Source organism: Nicotiana attenuata, chromosome 5, assembly GCF_001879085.1.
Source record: "Nicotiana attenuata strain UT chromosome 5, NIATTr2, whole genome shotgun sequence".
NCBI lineage: Eukaryota > Viridiplantae > Streptophyta > Magnoliopsida > Solanales > Solanaceae > Nicotiana > Nicotiana attenuata.
Genome location: NC_031993.1, coordinates 40,289,002 through 40,310,903, shown reverse-complemented (window position 1 = coordinate 40,310,903; position 21,902 = coordinate 40,289,002).

Genomic DNA, 21,902 nt, shown 5'->3' with positions numbered 1-21,902 from the left:
TCCTTATGGAATCATTCATATATAGCCTGTTATCTTCTTAAATGATCGTGTAATTTTTTGATATCATCACTGCCTGAATCTCTAAAAAATAGTATGCCACGTTTCCTGTAATTCCATTGTGTGATCTTCTCGACTCTATGTTGCTAAGTGTTGCCCAGGGCTTTCTAGTGTCAATGTTCAGCCTCTTCCTATATATGATCAATTAGCACTAGGATTGATAATTTCCTATCCTATTATCTTGAAGTTGATACTTTCATCCATTATGAATCCTACTGTCGGTTTGTCTTATTAGCTTAAGGTTGACATATTATTTACCTGCTATGAGTTCTTAGAAACTTGAGTTGCAGTTAGTGACATCTTGTTAAATCTCATGATCAATTAAGCAGGTTATTATGCTACCAGTATGATTGTTAGGCTTTGCTGTTAGAATCTTTATAGGAAGATTGTGTTCCACCTTTTTCATGTGAATCATTCTGCTTGGGCTATCGTATGCAATTCTTTAAGTTGGTTCTGTTTTGAAACAATGTTTGTAGTGGTTTGGTGGTACTTTATCTTGCCCTTGTTAATCTTGTATTTCTGGAATTACCTACCCGTATGTGTTTTTGGTGCCTGTCAACTTAGCATGGCCCTGTATATTGGTTGAAACTGCAGTTCTTTCAGTTGTGAAAATTAAGTGTTTAAATTACTCCAATGTGTAGTTCTATTGCTTGTATGGCTAATCTGGTATCCATTAGCTTGATTACTGGGATTGTTTGGGACTAGTATATTTGGCCTGCCTTTAGTATTTGGGGGGTCTGGAGCACACACGTCTGCACCTGGAGTTTATGCCCGCTGTTTGCATGAAGTTCTAAGCATATTTGAAGGCCCAGATGTGTTATTGGGTTGTTCTTTATATGTATTTGGGCCTGTAATCATTCAATGTGGTCTGTAATAATTTGTATAATAAATGATGGGGAGATCAATGAAAAAGGGGCTAGGGTACTCTAATATTTGCATGAACGGGTAGAAAACATGCCTATACAGTCTCTGTGTTATATTTGCTATTTTGTTCAACATGCCTTGTTTGTTATTCCTTTTGGTATGTTGCACACTAATAGAAATCCTGCCTATAGGGATCATGCACACCCCACTTGTACACTGTTCAAACACGTTAGTCTAAGTGTGTACCATACCTATTTCTATGTTACTACTGCACATTTAGACAGCATGCCTATAGGGTGTATAATATATGTTTTGTTAACCTAGATATCATGTCTATAGGAATTCAAATATTGGTCAATTGCTTCTATTACTTTTAATGTACTTCCCATCTAGATATCATGACTATAGGATTCTAATGTTTTAAGCGACTATTTCCATTGTTTTCATTACACTGCCCCACCTAGATGACTTGTCTATAGGAATAAAGTGTTATTATTCAAGCTTAATTGTAAATTATTAAAAATCCTGCCTATAGGATGTTGTTGTATACATAAGAACTGTTTATGAGATCAACATTGTTGTCTCACTGCCTAATTATGCAACCATTAGAAACCATGCCTATAGGACTTTAACGTCTGCCTTAGGTGCACGCTTATAAAATCAGCATTAGTAATCTGGTAATTCGTATCGCTTATTGCCTCACCAACAATTAGAAATTATGCCTATAAGACTTGCGACGTTTTAACTTGCCTATACGTCGCTTATATAATACCAGAATCTAGAATCACCTTGAAACCATGCCTATAGGACTTTGAATTTTGATTCTGTAATTATATGTTGCCTGAACTGCCCGCATGCATTTATTGTTATGTGTGGAGGCTAACTTGGGCCTCTAATTATCTTTATGTGAAGTCTTATTTGTTTTGAATGTCGCCTAGTTTTATCATTTTGGAGCAACCTAGGGTAAGGCTAGAACCATCCAAATAGAGGTCCAAAGCCTCCTAGACCATAGGTATGGAGGGTAATACACACATAGGGTACAATTTAGAATTGAATTAGAGCGCCTTTAAGTAAACAACTTCAACATAGTAATTGGGTAGTAGGAGATGATAGTTTGTGCCCGCTGAATAATATGAGCAACCCCTACCTTAAAGGAGTTGCGAAGTATTAGCTATGTTTCACGGGGTGATCCTTTAGGCTTAAAACTTAGGACCCCCCATTCTTTATGTACTTGTTATTCACATAGATAAATGTAGTTGTATACTTGTAGTCATTAAGATTTGTGCAGATTCTCATGTGTCATAATAAGACTCTTCAACTTCTAAATTTTCCTTTATTTATTTGATCACCTAGCCTATTACATAATCCACATAGTTTAAAGTTCGGCCGAGACCCACAGTTGTGGACCTCAAAGAGTGCCTAACACCTTTTCTTTGAGAAAATTTGAGCCCTCACCCGATCTTTGATGACACGGACTAGTCAAACAGAGTTATTTGCAAATAGGTGCCCTAACACACCTTAAAAATCGTTAGGTTGTGACTCTTCTCTTTTAATACCCATTTAAAAGAGTTATAACATCGAAACCCGCTTTCGCAAGAAAACGGGACACGACATTTGTCATACCCCCTTTTTAACCTAACTAACCCTCTTTAAAAGATAAAAAGTGATTTTGAAGCTCAAAAGGGTTTTCAAAATTAAAAAGTGACAAAAATGTGTTCAAAAGGATTTTTCAGAGTCGCCACCTGACATTTGATTTCGGTGTGCCAGGTCACCGTTTTTAAAAAAAAATAATTTTTCCTTTTAAAACACTTTGGACTCTAAAACTGACTGCACCAGAGATTCAGGTAAGTGGGTTTATTTGACTCGGGGAGAAGGTGTTAGGCATTCCCCGAGTCCCGTAACTAGTACGGTTGTGTACATGATCCAGTTGGCTTTTATAATATTCAAATTGAGGTAAAACAACACACAAAAAAGGAAAATAAACACACAAGAGGCTCGAGGTCGTCCCACCTAATACGAGAAAAATAAAAAGGAAAAGAAAAGAAAAATCCTAAACTAACTCGTGCTATGACTTCTCCACGACGCTCGTCAAGGCCTCCACATTATTTACAAAGTTCTTCAGGGCATTCCCCGGAATAAAATATCTACAAATCCTTCAGGGCATTCCCCGAATAAATTTAACTAAGGGAACAACCTCTTGCCTGGAAAACTAATAATAGTACATCCTAATATTGCCTACCCACGTCTGGTCGACCTAAACATACTACTAGCGTATAAGTAGTAAAATAAATAAAAGGAACCTATGCAGAACAATTCATAGCATGCTTATTTCCCCCCTCCCATGGCCTAACATCATTCAACAAAATATTCGGAAGGCAAATCATCATTCAACCAAAACATCTATCCAAATTGCATGAAACTAGCAAGCCAAACAAAATAAAGAAAATTAAAAAAAACAAAATAAGGCTAAATAATGAAAGGCAGATCACGAGTATGACAAGAGCTGTGTTAAAAACCCATTGTACTATATTAGCTCACCAACGTTGCCTCCTAACTCTAAGATACCTCAAACAAGACAAAATAGCTTCTTATCTCATCCCTTTCTTTTAAAAGATAAACAACACACACTGTTACAATTCATAGGAGAACAAAATGAGTAATTCTTAACTATTCATGTTAATCACACTACAGTTAAGATAGAGATATGTTTCATGAAAAATCCATCACACTAACTGGCGAGGCCACTAGGATGCAACTTTCACAAATATATTAACCTTATAATTCAACCCAGATCCAAGTCTAAATGTTTTCAACATAATCATAATAAACTTGAATGGTCAGAATGCTCCAAAATAACATAAAGCAAGAATACTCTAGAATGGAATTAATAATTATCCAAACTTCAAGATTAGCTTTACAAAGATTCACTTTTTTTTATCACTTATGCACCTGGAATATCACTCTAATAAATATGCATAATGAAGAGAGATCAATAGTAAACAAACTAGCTAAGCCAAAAAGCCATGCTGATTGCTGCAACTTCAGTGCATTTAATGCAGCTTAATAGATCTAATGCATGAGGCATACATAACACAGAATCACGATAAACTAGAAAAATATCAGTTCATATAATATAAGATTACTGTGATGAGAGAGAAGCGATTACAACACTAAATGGAAACGAGGATTCTGGAACTGAAACCTTCAACCGGAAAAAAATCCAAACGAAAGCAGCAAAACGCGATCTTCGACCTCAAATGACGCTAGAACACTCGAGCCAAATCAGACCTCAATCGAACTCCATATCAAAAATCGAAATTGAAGAAGCAGCAGAAATATATTTTTCTGTATATTTTTGATTTTCTTTTCTGAATTTTTGAGATAATAAACAAGAAATAGAAAGAAACGAGAAAATATTTTTTGGATAAAACTTTTGTGGAATCTCAGAAGAAGAGAAGATCTCTAAAGCCTAAAATCAAACCCTAGTTTTTTTTTTCTCCTCCCCCCAAATTTTTGTCCAGAAAACCCCTTTTTATATTCAAACCCAGAAGCTTCTAACCTTTTCTCCAAGGAATTCGTGTGGGCCTCCTAAAGGATTCCGAAAATCCCATTTCTAATAAAAATCAGAAAAATTGAAGGCCTTGGATTTGTTCCAACAAAAAATAAAAAGAGTGAAAAACGCGTGAATCGGTTAAGGAATCATGAGGTTTGTACGGGTAGGTGACGTGGAAGAAGGAGAAGATAAGAGACAGGGGACCATGGGGGAGCAGCGAAAGACGCGTCGCCGGATTATGCCTTCTCCGGCGACTTCGGCGGCTGGCAGAGGCTTTGTGCGGCTGGGTGAATTTTTGTAGGGTTAGAGTTTGGGTGTAAAATATTATAAAGGTGTTTTTATATGGCTTGAAGAATTAGTTATAGCCATTGGATGGGAAGTAGATGAAGGGCTAGGATTAAACTAATGAGAGAGATGGGTCAGATGGGTTATGGGGCGGGTCGGTGGGGTAATGGGTGTGGGTTGCTAAATATTGGGCTCTGGTTTGGGACAAATTTGCCTTTAAAGTGGCCATGTAATTCTACAAGACTAAAAATATTAATTCCTAAAATAATAACGATAAAATTGTAAAATTATTCCTAATTAATTAATACAAACTATATTATTCCATGAAGCTATTTTTTTTTGGTATTTTCAAGATTATACTAAAATAAAAGTGAATATAAATGGGTTAAAATCCTAGTAGTGTTAAAGTAATACATTATAAAAACACTAAAAACACTAAAAACTTTAACAAAAAGTAATGATAATAATAATAATAATAATAATAATAAAATGTGTAATAAGATGAACATTATAAAGATGAACCTATTTTGTTTTTTTTCTTTTTGATTTTTGAATACTCAAAACAATGAAAATAAAAATAAAAATAAAAGTGTATACATATATATATATATATATATATGTTAAAGTCCTATAAAAATTAATATAAACTCAAATAGATATGTATAAAATATTGGAATAGCTTGAACAATCGACGGGTCAAAAATTACATGTCTACAACATTCATCTCTTGTCTTCAAACCTTTATAATTTACCTTCAAATCTTCATACTAGATCTTCAAATCTTCATATTAACCTTCAAACCTTCATATCAACCTTCAAACATTCATATTCCCAGATCAAGATGGCTAAAACCTCAAAATCAAAGCCTCAAAACACTGCTCCTCCGACATCTACCTCGGCCGTAGGCACCGAGGCAACCCTTCCAGTAGCAGCCCCGGAACCTCCTCTTACAGAATTTATCCCCGGAGGCTGCTCCATAGATAACGACTTTAAGGTAGAAAAATCCTCCAAACAAGGAATCTAGGTGAGGAGGCGTGGAGGTATGTCTGCTCCACAACCAAGGAAACGCTCCAAGCGGTCCGAGAGGACTGTAAATGGGAAGGCAAAACTGTCATAGTTCCCAGTCCCAATGAGGACATCACGATGTATGTGGAAGGATACTTAAGCATTTATACGTATCCCTTCACACTCGGTCCGATGGACACGGTGGTCCTTGACTTTTGTAAGAGGTACGAGATCTACCTCGGGCAGATCGACCCGTCGTTTTGGAGGATCATGATCCTTCCCCATCACTTTGCCAATAATATGGAGGAGCCTCGATTCACGATCGACCATCTTCTCTGCGTGTACAGCCCCCGAATCTTGCCAGGGGGGTTAATCAATCCTGCTCGACGGGCAAAGAGTGCTCCCTTCTCCTAGATCAAGAAGGATAGGGACCGAGGTTGGTAGGGGAGGTTTGTTCGGATAAAGGCCGAAGACCTCATTCCTTCCGAGTTCCTGTTATAACCCGAGAAGTGGAACTCAAAACATACGTCCATTTCCTCTTAATTTACTCCTTTGAATTTACCCCTCTTTTCTCATCACTTATTTTTCTGATATGCAGCTGTCACCCGAGTCCCTGTTCTTCTGGTTTAATTTCCCTCTAAGTCTTTTTCATTTCATCGTTATTTTGACTAAGTCATTTCCTTCCACCAGTTTTCCTAAGACCACCAAACTCCAGGCAATTTTTGAGGCTGTGGCCTCATCTGCAGCCTACTACCGAAGCTGCTGCGAAGAATGAGGAGAAAACAAAGAAGAAGAAAAGGTCCCTTGACTCCTCAAACACTCCTTCCGAAGCCAAGAAGAAGAAAAGAATCATAGTCAGGGTCAAAAAAAGAAATAAGATGACTTCGAATGCTCTCGTCCCTGATTTCGAAGCCCTCTACCGGCTGAAGGACTACCCCGAGGATGACGATGACATGGAGTTCGTCACTCACAAGCTGATCGACTTCGAACTGGAATTGGCATCCCCGGAGAGGGATACTCAAAAGGGCGAGTCCTATTTAGCTCGGGGACTCGAAAAAGATCAAGTAACTTCTTCTTCTCAGGAGGCTCCTCTGGTCCTGAGGAAAACCGCTTCGGCAAACACCAACGTTATTCACGTTTAGAAGTCAACTCCTCATATGGAGGCCTTCTTAGACGAGGCTCGGGCCACTATGGAGAAACTGACCCAAGCGTCCCAGGCCGTGGACGAGGCCCTTAATTCATTCTTGGAGGGTGTAGATGCAGGTGTGCTGGAGGATTACTCCGTTTTTGGCCACCTTGAGATCCCGAAAAGGGTCTTGCAATCGGGGCTTAGCGGGGCGAGTTCGAGCCCAAAGCTCAAGAAGCAGTTTCCTGCTCCGAGTGTGGGCCCCGACCAAAAGAAGATGGTCACGTTCATAGTACCACGAATACGAGCATGTTGTTTGGGCCAGTCGGAGTGGCCAACTATCTTCGTTCCTAGGTGTCTGAAGAGGACCAAGTGAAAATGAACGAGGTAGACGCGTTGAGCCTCTTCAACGAGGCCTAATAAGCGTTTAGGGTATGCCTCTTTCCCTCTGTGTATTTACCGATTTCTTTTTGCCTTAGCAGTATTTTAACGATTTTCTCTCTTTATGTCTCAGGCCTTAGTGCTTCATCATGAGAGCTTTCGCCGGTCCCAGATGGAGGTGAGTTACCTCGAGTTTAAGCTCAAGGAGCAGGTCCGGCAAAAGGACATGTTAAAAGCTCTTTGTGAGAAAAAAGATGAAGTCCTTAGGGACCACTCCGTCCTCTAAGCCGAGCTGGAAAAATCTGAAAAGGAGGCCTCGAAGGAGAAATAGGAACACGCCCTTCTGGTTGAAAAGGTAGGAGGTTTTGATATCAATAACGAGAGGTTAAACACAGATTCTAACGCCGCAGGCTTGCAAGTCCAAGAGAAGATAACCCTGATCGACTAGCTTAGGCCGAAATGGACGAGGTCAAAGCCTCAGCTGAGAAGTTGAGGGGCAAACTGGATCTCATGGCCTCGGAGCGGGATGCCACTAAAAAGTACCTGGCATCGACCAAAGTGCAACTCCGAATGATGAGAGAAAAAGTCGACAAATGGTATCAGCTAAATGAGGAGCTCCGAACACAACTTGACTAGGCCGTCATAGAACGGGACACTCTCGGCCAGGAATACACTGCGCTGAAGTGCAAAATGGAGGCGGTTCGAGGGCTCAGCAGTCCAGGACATACTAATCCAGTACAAGAATGATGTGGAGGTAGCCGAAGCTCGTGTAATAACGAAGGCTAAATACGTAAAATGGCTATCTCGGAAGAGACTCTTGAGGAGATCCATGCCTGGGGGGTTGACCTAGCGGCCGAGATCAAAGAGGACAAGAGGCTCAAGGCCTAGGCTAAAGCGAAATACCAACATGGTGGTTCGGATAGCGAGCCAGGTTCTGACAAAGACTAGGCAGGAAATGCTTTAGATTATTTTTGTCTTTTCTTGTGGTTGTATGCTATGTACTTTAGGGCCATGTTACAGTGCCCTTGTAAAGACCTTTAGGTTATATGTATATATATATATATATATATATATGTATATATATATATACATATATATGAAATTTTCCTTCGGCTATATTTTTTTGTACTTGCTTATGTTTATGACTTAAGATATATATAACTTGTAACTCAGACTTCATAATACGCCATGGATTCCTTAGCATAGACTATGATATTGCTTAAACCGTTCAATTTCCCAAATCCCGCGTGAGGCCCAGATTAAATAATTACCCTGAGTTACTTTGACTTCAGAGGACCCGATAAAAATGAAATCTTTGTTAAAATATTTGAACGTTTTAACCGGACACAACTATTCTTTGCTGAAGCTGGCTCTTTTCATGGCCGTAGTTCAAGACCAAGTAACTTGACCGGGTCTGAAGTAATCATTTATGAATTAAAAATGTATAAGGACCTTACTTTTTATGCACGAAGTCAAACATCTCCGAGCCGTTTATATGTTCTGACCAAAGCTCTAAAGTCTTAGTCTCCTAAGTTGGCCATGGCCTTTCGTGTTAAGGCCCTGCCTTGTAGGATCGGTGCCTCCAGGATTTAGTAGCCCGAATTTCCCGATCTTATTGTCGAGTATCAGTCCCCGGTTCGGGGTGGCCCGTAGGCTTTAGGAGTTTTGAACCCAATATTCATTCTAAGTAACTTAACCATAATATTGCTTTTGCAAATGTGAACCGATGAAACATAGAAGGGAAAATTCTTTTATTACTTTGAACGTAGTGTAAGTAGTTAAACGTACAAAAGTATCCGACATGGCAAGAATGAGCTACGCGGGTACGGTTCGTTTGACCGTTTGACCCTTACAATTAATCCTAATATTCAAGACTTGGCTTTCAATATCGAATAGGAACGCCTTCTATGTATCCGAACTTAAGACTTCGATTCTTGTCCCAGGGTGTGATGGCTCCAAGTATTCGAGACTGAATTTCGAGGGCTCGAATATTGTGTATATGATACGGAAGGTCCGGAGTCTCCGGTCTTAGACCGATATTCAAAGCTAGGGTAGCACGCTTACTGTTGCCTCGTTAAAAACCTTGCCGTAAAACCCACTTCAAGAAATAATCGGTCCAAGGGAAAAAGAGTGCAACACGTGCTTTCAGACCTAATCCTTAGATTTGACTTCGATTGAGTACCTGCATGGGTTAGTTCAAAGCATAATAAACCACAAAGGAGACTATGTTCATAGCTTAATAGTAGTACCGCTTTAAGTGTGCCACATTCCAGTTGTTGGGTAATTGTACACTATTTTCAGACTTGAGCTGGTATGAGCCATTCCCGATAATACCAGTGACTCTGTACGGTCCCACCCAGTTTGGGCCTAGTTTCTTGTCATTTGGGTTCTTGGTATGCAATGTAACTTTCCTCAATACCAAGTCCCCGACTTGAAAGTGTCTAAGGTTTGCCCTTCGATTGTAGTATCTCCCAATTAGTTTCTTTTGAGTCGCTAACCGGCCTAGGGAAGCTTCTCGTCTTTTGTCTGCTAAAAAGCTTGTGGCCATGGCCTCATCGTTTGACGTCTCCGTAGCATATTGGAACCTTAAGCTCGGTTCCCTTATCTCTACTGGAATTAAAGCTTCTGCTCCATAGACTAAAGAGAATGGTGTTTAACCGGTGCTCGACTTCAAAGTTGTTCGATATGCCTATAGGACCTCAGGCAAATTTTCTTTCCACTTTCGTTTTGAGTTGGTCAATCTCTTCTTCAGGTTCTACAGTATAAGTTTGTTTGTTGGCTCTGCTTGACCGTTCGCACTCGGGTGGTAAGGGGTTGATAGTATCTTTTTGATTTTATGGTCTTCGAAGAACTTATTGGCCTTATTGCCAATGAACTGTCTCCCGTTGTCACACGTGATCTCAGCTGGTATCCCGAACCGGCATATTGTATGATCCAGATGAAGTCGATGACCTCCTTTTCCCTAACTTTCTCAAACATCTGTGCTTCAACCCACATTGAGAAGTAATCGTCCATAAGTAAGATGTACTGGGTTTTGCCCGGTGCCAACAACAAAGGACCCACGATGTACATTCCCCATTTCATGAATGGCCAAGGGGAAAGGACCGGATGAAGCATCTCCCTCGGTTGATAGATCATCAGGGCATGCCTTTGACATTCGTTACACTTTTGAACAAAGTCTCTCGCATCTTTTTCAATTCGTTCCAGTAATAATCGGCCTTGATTAGTTTTCGAACCAACTATTACGCTCTTGAATAGTTTCCGCAAGTACCCTCATGGACTTCCCTCATCACGTAATCGGTCTCCCTGGACCCAAGAACCTTGCTAACGGTCTGAAGAACGATCTCTGATGTAGTTTTCCTCCAGCGAAGCTAAACCTGGCAGCCTTAGTTCGTAGAGCCCTCGATTCTTTAGGATTCGATGGCAATTTCCCTTTCTCAAGGTAGTCTATGTATTTTTTTCTCCAATCCCAAGTCAAGCTTGTTGAGTTTACCTCGGCGTGACCTTCCTTTATCACCGACGTCACGACCTAAATCGATGGGCTGCGATGGGCACCCGGTACCTTATTCAACCGAGTACTAACACAACGTATTGTCACACCTCCTTTTTTACACACCTACCCTGTAGGATAATGTATAAGGGAGTTTTTCCATTCAAAGTGACATTATCGAAATGGGATTATTTATTTGTTTTTAGAGTCGCCACTTGGGATAGGATTGGCTTTTGGTGTCCCAAGTCACCGGTTTAACTTGAATCCCAAATCGAGGAAAACTTCGACTTTCCAGTTGGAGTCTACGAACTAGAAATTCTGAATAAGGAATTCTGTTGACCCGAGGGAAGGTGTTAGGCACCCCCGGATCCCGTGGTTCTAGCACGGTCGCCTAAATTATTATAATTGGCTAAAATCTGATTTTAATACATGTTTTCACTTATGCCTTTTCACTTTAAACCGCTTTTATTATTCTTTTTGAAGAGAATTACAACGTCGTGAAAATGCGTCTCAAACCACGTCACATAAATGCACCCACGGTTTTTGACACATTTCAACTTCGTTGAGATTTGGATTTGGGTCACATAAATGTGCACCCGTGTTTAAGAAGGTAATATTATTAAATGCCGGGCCTAAAACAGCTAGCGTATTATTAACTTTGCGAGAGGCCATGAAATTCGCTAAATGGCACGTCCCAAATTCTAAGGATTTTAATATATACATTTAAAGAGGGCCTCGCAATTTATGTGTTTTGTTTAGCGAGACTCATCTCATTTTATTATTTAAAAGGGGAAACCTAAAGCAACTACGATTTTCTATTCGATTTGTCTCTAATAATAAAAGAAAAGGTCCTAATTAATTTGTTATTGGATCAGAGCAAACCAAGTGATAATTCTGCGCCAAAGCCAACCATTGGGCTCCGAGATAGCCCAACAAAGGAAAATTGCACCCAGGTCTACACCAAAAATTGGCCAATCACAGACCTTGGCCCAGGCCCAGGCCCAACACGAACACTGAAATCTGATCAGAGCTTGGGCCACTCGTTAAGTCACTGAGGCCCAAATCAAAAAAAACAAGGTTGTTGAGCCTTGAGTTTACCAGCAAGCCTTGTACCAAACGGAATTTCAATCTAAACTTGTTGCGGTTAAAATTATTTCAAAATGGTGTGATTTTTGTAATGACAGGAACAATGTACAACCTACTCAGATTAACGAATTATTAGTGGCTACTAACTGCAGAATTCACATGCTCATAGGAGTACACACTGAATTAGTTCAACAGGCCACAAGTTAAAAAACCAGTCCCANTATAGTCTCATTAATACAACTGAAATTCTGGTTCAAATGAATCAATCACACGAAATTTCTAAACTAAGCAATAACGGTAAGAGTTCCGGTGTAAGCATGCATTTCTTTATCATTTATACATCAAATTTATTGTCTACAGGTGAAGGTAATCTTCAGCATCACTTGAGCATGAGAAAATACCTGGAAATAGAATAGAAATGGAGGAGAAGAGGTCAGCTAAGACAATAATGAGCAGCAACAATCGAAAGACGAGTAACAATAGCCCAGAAAACAGAATCAGCCAGTCCAGAAGTAAATCAGTCATTCCAAAAATGTTTAAAATCAAGCAGGACTGATATATCACCCAGAACAGCACCAAAATAACCCGAATAAACTTGAAAATGAACACAGAACACCTCTGAAACTTCCAGCAGACAAAAATTCAACTCAAACTAGCTTAATTGGACTCAAAATCACTTGAAATCAGTCTTGTAAACCTCTGAAACCTCAGCCATCAGATTGTGAACTAGAAATCGAAATTAACCTAAAGCTTTTCAATGGAACAGTGTTTTTTTGATTTTTTCAAGATTTTTTGTTGTTTTTGGTTTTTTTGAAGAACTAGATCTAGAATTTGGATTTGAAATTCAAACTTGGAAACTCAGATCTGCAGAGAATGGATTTTGGGGGGAATTTAGAGGCTGAAACCCTCATAAATAAAGGCATGGGATGTGCCTTTTATAGGCAAATTTCAGGGGGAAGCTTCCAGACTTCCTTACCCATTTTCCCCCTCTTTTTATTTTTAGTTTTACCCAAATAATCCCTTATTTTATGACTTGTTGCTCAAGTTACCCCACTAAACTACTGCAATGTACACTAAGGCCCTATTCTAGAAGAGTCTAGGGTGTTCTAGTTTGTTACTACAAGATTCTTTACCTTTGAAGTACCCAAATTACCCTTTATTCATTCTAAAATTACTGTTCTATTCAACCAAACCAGCCCCCTTTTACCCTAGTTAAAATCAACTATGGTTAACTATTCAAAGGAAATGAAAATTCAGCTATATCCAAACCAATTAAGCTAAGCCTAAATAACTAGTTAAAACCAAACACCGAACTAAGGATTTAATAAAAACAATTACTGATTAAACTAAACTAAACTAAAGTAATTAAAACTAACTGAAGAATTAAAATCAAGCAATATTTAAACAAAATCGACTAAACATATACAAGAATTAAAAACTATAGCAATGAACACTAAATTGAAACAAACATGTATCAAAACAGGTTCAAAACGAAAATTAAACTAATACCTAACACTACTAAGACAGGATTTAAACAAATCAAAGAAAATTAAACTAAAAAAACAATTACAAGAGCAGAATGAAACAAATATTGAACCAAAATGAAATCAAAACAGAATCAAACGAAAACTTACTGATTTTTGTTCTTCAACTTGATTGATTTTCGAAATTAATTTTTTATTAATGTTATATGTTTATTATGTCAAAATAAAACCTATAACATTAATTAAAAATTATCCGAATTCTTGAAATTCCAAAACAGGTTAAACTTTGAAAACCCTAGATCTAAAATTGAAGGGGTTTCGTTTGGATTTGAAGAATTCCAGTTTGGGATTTGGGAAGTGAGAGGTTAGGGGAATATAGGGTGTGAATTTGGTTGAACTTGGAAGAGTTGAGGTTTTGTCCGGATTTTCGATCTAATATTCGAGAAGATTGGTTATGATTTGAGGGAGATGGTTTTGGGGGTTGGAAAGAGGAGAGGGAGAGGATTCAGGGGTGTAATTTTGGGCGGATTTGGAGCATCGCCGCCGGTTGAAGCGATTTCCGGCCGGCGGCGGACGACGGAGACACGGTGGGGACGGTGGTGACAGGGGTGGACGACGGTGAGTACGAGGAAGATGGAGGGTTGTCTCTAAAATTTTTGAGGGTTTATTACATTTTTATGTAATTTTCTTGGATGGATCTGGACCGTTTGATCATGGGAAATGGACGGACAGGATTGATTGACGCCAAAACGGCGTCGTTTTGCAATGGGGGGGGGGGGAGCTGGACCGGATCAGGATTTTGGGTTTGGGTCATTTTGAACGGGTTTTGGGGATTTTTGATTTGGGCCAACGAATTGAAGGGGCTAAAGCCCAAGTCAGATCTTCTTTCTATCTTTTATTTTCTTTTCAACTAATTTCTTTCTTTTATTTCATTCAATTTCATTTTTTATTTTTATTTTTTGTGTTAAAAGCAAAAACATGGAGTAGACTAAAATTAAACCAATTAATTTTCTCAAACTAACTAGATCCTAATTTTAAGAGAAAAATTAAACAAAAAGTGAAATTAAAGGAACAAAAATGTAAAAGATTTATTTTTGTTAGTTTTCTCTTATTTTAGTAATATTAATTAACTAGTAAAACTAAAAATATAAAATCGAATTCTAAATGCGAATGCACTATTTTTGTACCCTTTTTATGAATTATGGCACCTAAAAAATGCACACAAAAATACAAACAAGACACAAAATCATGCAATTAATTCCTAAAAATTCAAATAATAAAGAAAAATCCTAATTCTAAGGAATTTTGTAGGAGTAATTTAAGCGTGGCAAAAATCACGTACTCACAGCTGCTCCTCTTTGCTCGAAGACACGAAGGGTTTTCGGGCAAAGATAAATGAGCACCATGAAGGATTTTTGCCTGCTCGGCACTCCATGAGAAGCATTTTGGAAACCGTCTGACCGAACCCTGCTTCCAAGGTTGCCTACATATCCTTGGCTATAAAGGAATCAGGTTAGTGTAGTTCTGGAAAATTTGGTAGCTGGGACTACCAGGAGCTGTGATTTCACTGCTGTTGCTGTTGCTACTGCTTGCTGACCTCCTTATTACACCAAAAGGAAAATCAAAGCTAAGCTAACTATGCCTATCAACTATGAGTTACAAGATCCCTATCTATAATTCTCTTGAAACTTGATCTTGAGTCTTAGCTGATCTTGCTGTGGTCTTCGATCTGAATCTTGATGCTCGCCAGTTGTAGGTGTTTACTCCTTCATGTAGTGTTGGGTCAAAATAGGATCAGCGGAGCTTGTGACTTCTATCAGATTTCGAGCAATCTGCATCCTTGTTTGCTTCACATTTGAGTCCATTTTTTTTTTGTTCTTTTCTTCCTTTCTTTATTCTGGATCGAAACTCACTCCATTGGTCATCTCGCACCCTATGTTTTGAGGTCAACCTGCTTTAAGATATCAAAACAAACAAACGAACGAAATTTTCTGCCCCAGTTTTTACTAGGAAAATTTCGTGAGTTAGTTGTGACACATATCTAAGCAGTCAAATTAGGATTGTGTATTCTTGTGAATAAATCCAGGTTATGCTGGAAAATGACCGGGTTATGCCGGAAAAAGAAAAAGGGTCTCGTGTTATGCCGGGATGAAAAGAAAAAGATCCTCGGGTTTTGCCGGGATTTGGAAAGAAAAAGCTCCTTGGGTTATGCCAGGGAGATCCTCGGTTTTTTGGCTGGGATTTGGAAGGGAAAAGCTCCTTGGGTTATGCCAGGGAGATCCTCGGTTTTTTGGCCGGGATTTGGAAAGAAATAGCTCCTTGGGTTATGCCAAGGAGATCCTCGGTTTTTTGGCCGGGATTTTGAAAGAAAAAGCTCCTTGGGTTATGCCAGGGAGATCCTCGGTTTTTTGGCCGGGATTTGGAAAAAAGCTCCTTGGGTTATGCCAGGGAGATCCTTGGTTTTTTGGCTGGGATTTGGAAAGAAAAAAGCTCCTTGGGTTATGCCAGGGAGATCCTCGGGTTTTTGGCCGGGATATTTAAGGAATGGGATCCTATGCTACCATGATTTTATTTTTTTTGGGGGATTTTCATTTTTATTTCTTTTCTTCTTTCTTTTTCTTTTGTTTTCCTCTTTATATTTTTTCCTTTTTGTTTAGCAAAACGCATGAAAGAATTTGGGGGGGGGGGGACTTCCTTTTTGGTCGTTTTCCTGCAACAAAGCTGTTTCAGCGCTTGCGCATTTCATTTCTTTTGGGTTGCCCCTGCTTCTTGCACGGTTGCTCTACATAACACCTGTTTCTAACAAAGAACAATTTATTAGTTTGAAACGGTGGTTGGTTTTGTGGCCTTGATCATCCCAATTGCTTGATCCCGGCCCCATTTCCGTTGAGAACTTTGCTGCTTGTTGGTCTTGAGGGGGAATCTCTTTTCAAAGTGACAGGACTCAACTTTCAGGATTTCATGATGACTCGCCCGTGTGGGCTCTGGACTTTCAATTTATTCTGCCTCTAAGACCTTTGTCCTTGACCTTTTTTTTTTGTTTTTCTCTTTCAATAGCTTGATTTCAAAGCATCTGCCAACATGGCCGGTCGGGATTGACTTGATGCACCCGCTGAGGCTGGGTACTTTTCTTTAGCTTTTGTTTGGGAGAGACCTGTAAAGCCAGTCCTGCCACCTTTTCTATGTAATATTTTCAGAATCAGCGGTAGACCGAAAGGGATTCAAGGAAAAAGTAAGCAAGAAGATGTATTTAAAGAGAAACGTCCCTTTCGGGGGGAAGAGAAGGAATTATCTGGGGGTGCATGCAAGCTTCAAATAAACATGACATGCTTCTTGGACTGGATGCCCGACCCGCACAAACTTTCCAGCTTCTCGTGAACCCATTGATCCGTATTTGAAAACTAGGGAACCTTGCCAGGACTCTTTTAGTGGTGAGATGTCTTCTTTTCGGCCGACAGCGCCCTTTGCGGGTTTTCGCCAATCGACCTCTCTCATTTCTCTTATCACCGTCGCCTGATAGTGCTCTTTGCGAGTTTTCACTAAGCGGACTCTCTCATTTTTCATTCTCTCTACTCACCATCGCCTTATGGTGCCCGAAGGTTTTCACCGATAAGACTCTCTCGTTTTATTTCTCTCAATTTGAATTGTATCAGATTCCAGTAATGATATTTTTCACTTCCCTGCCTTTGCCAATTGACCGGAAGGACTTGGATAAGGTCTTTGAGGTAAAGGATTTTAGGGGGAACTACAACTTTGGAACCATTTCGGCGAATTCATGGCCGAACCATTATATCATCTGCCTCAGTTGCAATTTTTGGGGGGAATTGGGATTTTTGTTTTGGTGTGACTGAACCTCAGGGAGAGGCTGCCTACGTATCCTTTCGGAATCAAGTCAAACGTAGTTCAGGAAAATAATGTTTTTGTTTTTGTTTTATTTTTTTTTTCTCTTTTTTTTCCTTTTCTTTTTCTTTTCTTTTCTTTTCCTTTTGTACTTCCGGGTTCCAAAGAGGGTGATCAAAGAAGCGTAACCGGCTCAAAAGGTTTACGAAGGTTTGATAGTGTTTGGGGTAGCGGGAAGGAAAGCCTTCGTCATCTCAATTGCACAAAAGCCGTCACCACAGGAGGCCTAGACGTAATACCTTTTTACGGCATCTCCATTGACTGCTGCCTCAGGATCATTTCCTTCGATATCCCCCAAATACAGTGCTCCTCTTGGCAATATCTTCCGGATTATGTATGGACCCTTCCAGTTAGGAGCAAATTTTCCTTTTGCTTCCTGGTGAGGGGCAGAATGCGTCTCAGCACGAGTTGTCCAACTTCGAAATTCCTGGGACGCACCTTCTTATTATAAGCGCGGGCCATTCTTTGTTGATACAACTGCCCGTGACAAACCACGACCATCCTTTTTTCATCAATTAAGGACAACTGCTCCAACCGAGTCTTGACCCACTCACTATCCTCAATTTCTGCTTCGACAATTATCCGGAGTGAAGGGATTTCTACTTCTGCAGGTATGACAGCCTCAGTTCCGTAAACCAACAGGTATGGGGTTGCCCCTACCGATGTGCGCACCGTGGTGCGATATCCAAGTAATGCGACCGGCAACTTCTCTGCCTGGAGCTTTGAATCATCTTTCTCAAAATCTTCTTGATGTTCTTATTTGCTGCTTCGACGGCCCCATTGGCTTTGGGCCGATAAGGGGTAGAGTTCCTGTGTGTTATTTTGAATTGTTCACATACCTCTCCCATCAAGCGACTGTTCAAGTTCGCAGCATTGTCGGTAATGATCGTTGCAGGAATGCCAAAACGGCAAATGAGATTGGAGTGTACAAAGTCTACCACAGCTTTCTTGGTAACTGATTTAAGAATGATGGCCTCAACCCATTTTGTGAAGTAATCGATTGCCACCAATATGAATCTATGCCCATTTGAAGCTTTCGGCTCGATCTGCCCAATGGCATCCATACCCCAAGCAACAAACGGCCAAGGTGCTGACATCGGATGAAGCTCTGTTGGAGGTGCATGAATCAAATCACCGTGCACCTGGCATTGATGGCATTTTCGAACAAAACTGAAACAGTCTTTCTCCATGGTTATCCAGTAATACCCCGCTCGCAAGATTTTCTTCGCCAACACATAACCATTCATATGAGGTCCGCACGCCCCTGCGTGTACTTCATGCATGATTCTTCCGGCTTCCTCGGCATCAACACATCTTAGTAAGTTGAGGTCCGGGGTCCTTTTGTACAAAACATCACCGCTTAAGAAAAAACCACTCGCGTGCCGTCTAATGGTTCTCTTTTGATCTCCAGTGTCTTGCTCGGGATATTCTTGTGTTTTCAGAAATCTTTTGATATCATGATACCAGGGCTGAATGCTGGGTTCCGCCTCGACCGCAGTGCAATACCCATGCTTTTCTTTGATTTGAATCTCCAGAGGATCAATATGGGCATTGCCCGGGTAAGGCAGCATTGAAGCTAGAGTGGCGAGTGCATCAGCTAGTTCATTGTGATACCGAGGGATGTACCTGAATTTTATCGACTTGAATCGCTTACCGAGATCCTCCACATGTTTTCGATAGGGAATGAGCTTAACATCTCGGGTCTCCCACTCTCCTTGGGCTAGCCGGATAATCAAATCTGAATCCCCCATGATCAATAAATCTTCAACATCTTGGTCAATTGCCATATTAATGCCCATGATGCAGGCTTCATACTCAGCAGTATTATTCGTGCAGAAGAACCGAAGCTTGGCTGTAGCCGGGTAGTGCTGACCAGTGGGTGAGATCAAAATCACCCCAATTCCTACTCCTCTAGCATTTACTGCTCCATCAAAAAACATTTTCCAAGCATGAGTGTCCTCAGAGATTGCTTCTATTGAATTTTCCTCCTCATCTGGGAAGTAAGTGCTCAACGGTTGGTATTCCTCGTCAACCGAATTTTCGGCCAAATGATCTGCCAACGCCAGGGCCTTTATCGCCGTGCGAGTGACATAAACTATATCAAACGTAGTGAGCAGGATTTGCCATTTCGCTAACCTCCCGTGGGCATTGGTTTCTGGTATATATACTTCAAAGGATCCAACCTGGTTATGAGGTAGGTAGTGTGAGCTTGAAGATAATGTCTCAGCTTTTGAGCAATCCATGTCAAGGCACAGCAAGTTCTCTCCAGCAAAGTATATTTAGCTTCATAACTGGTAAACTTCTTGCTCAGGTAATAAATTGCCTGCTCTTTCTTCCCGGTTATATCATGTTGCCCGAGGACACAGCCAAAAGAATTTTCTAGGACTGTCAGATACAAGAAGAGAGGTCTCCCTGGCTCCGGTGGGACCAAGACTGGAGGATTTGACAGATATTCCTTGATCTTGTCGAAGGCCTCTTGACATTCAGCTGTCCATTTGATTGCTGCATCTTTCTTCAATAGTTTGAATATGGGCTCACATGTGGTAGTCAATTGAGCAATGAACCGGCTGATGTAGTTTAATCTGCCCAACAGGCTCATCACATCTTTCTTGGTTCTCGGAGGAGGCAAATCCCGGATAGACTTTATCTTTGTTGGGTCTAACTCGATACCTCTCCTGCTAACTATGAAGCCCGAGAGCTTTCGTGACGGGACTCCGAATGCACACTTGGCTGGGTTCAGCTTCAAATCATACTTGCGCAACCGCTCGAAGAATTTTCTCAAGTCTCGAACGTGATCATCCTGAGTTCGGGGCTTGATGATTACATCGTCAACATATACTTCTATCTCCTGATGCATCATGTCATGGAAAATGGTGGTCATGGCTCTCATGTAGGTTGCCCCAGCATTCTTGAGACCGAACGGCATGACTCTATAACAGTATGTACCCCAAGGTGTGGTAAAAGCTGTCTTCTCGGCATCTTCTTCATCCATCAACACCTGGTGATATCCTGCGTAGCAGTCCACGAAGGACTGTATCTCATGCTTGGCGCAGTTATCCACAAGGATGTGGATGTTGGGCAAAGGGAAATTGTCTTTGGGACTTGCCTTATTCAAATCTCTGTAGTCCACACACACCCGGGTTTTCCCATCTTTCTTTGGCACTGGGACTACGTTGGCCAGCCATGTAGTATACCGGACCACTCGGATTACCCCCGCTTTCAGTTGTTTTGTGATCTCTTCTTTGATCTTATCACTGATATCAGTCTTAAACTTCCTTTGCTTTTGCTGAACTGGAGGACAATCGGGGTAAATTGGCAATTTATGCACCACTAGATCATTGCTCAGTCCCGGCATGTCGTCATATGACCAAGCAAACACATCTTTATACTCAACCAGGAGTTGGATTATTGCATCTCGAGTTTTCTCATCTGCATGAATGCTTATTTTGGTTTCCCTGATTTCTTCGGCTGTTCCCAAGTTAACCGGTTCTGTGTCATTCAGATTTGGCTTATGTTTGTTCTCAAATTGTTCCAGTTCTTGATTTATTTCCCTAAAAGCCTCTTCTTCGTCTTATTCCGGTTCTTGGTTCATTATTTCATAGTTAGACAGCATGTTTGAGTCTGGGCATGAAGTCCGCAAGCATGTCATGTTATTTAAAGCCGCATTATTAGAACTGAAAAGAAAAAATGAAAAGGAAAATAACAGAAATCAGAAAGAGAAAAAATGGAAGATGAAATATTGATTTCATTTCTTGGAATTGGAAAGATAACAGGGTTTACATTCAGGAATTTAAAAGACAAGAAACTAAAAGAAACATCCGAGTTACACCCTGAAATAACTCGGGATGCAGAAAAAGTGGCAGGGCTAGTCTACCGGGACTCCCGCCTGATCGGGAATGGCGTAGCCTTCCAGTTCTGCAGCTTGGCACTTGGTCCCATATACAGCACCTCAGCGGTGCTGGAGCCCTCTCCCGGCTGAACCATGTGGGTTTCGTACAATATCTTTCTCATTGCCCCACATATCCCTTCAATCTCTTCGGCCGTAAAGGCCTCATCCTCTTCTTCTTCATTGTATTTTGGCTTAACAAAGGTCTCGTACAGATGTGGCAGTGGCTGTGGCAAGACCCACCCTTCCTTCTTTCTCTCATCAGCCCATTGTACATCTTCTGGGCCAGGCAGGAAACCTATTCCGAAGAATTTTTCAGTTGTAGGTAGAGTCACGGGCTCGGATATCCCTTGCAGAGCTTTTCCAAGTCCCTTCCCCGGCTTGAAACCATGTCCGATCATTTCTTTGGCCACCACAATCGAGGCATTGGATAGGAAAGGTTGGGGACAAAGGTGTCCTTCTTCATACTGGTCCGCCACCACAATTTCGAATGCTTGGTAAACTATGTGTTCACTGCCTTCCCTCGCTTCTAGGCATGGGACAGATGGGTCCCGATAGATTGACTGTTCATCCTCTCCATGAACCACGATCTCCTGATCCTCGTGTTCAAATTTCACCATCTGATGGAGGGTAGAGGGCACAGCTCCTGCAGCATGGATCCAAGGCCTTCCTAGAAGAAGATTGTAGGACGTATCCATGTCTAGCACTTGGAAAGTCACCTCGAAGTCCACCGGACCAATGGTCAAGATTAGGTCAACTTCTCCAATGGTGTCTCTTTTGATACC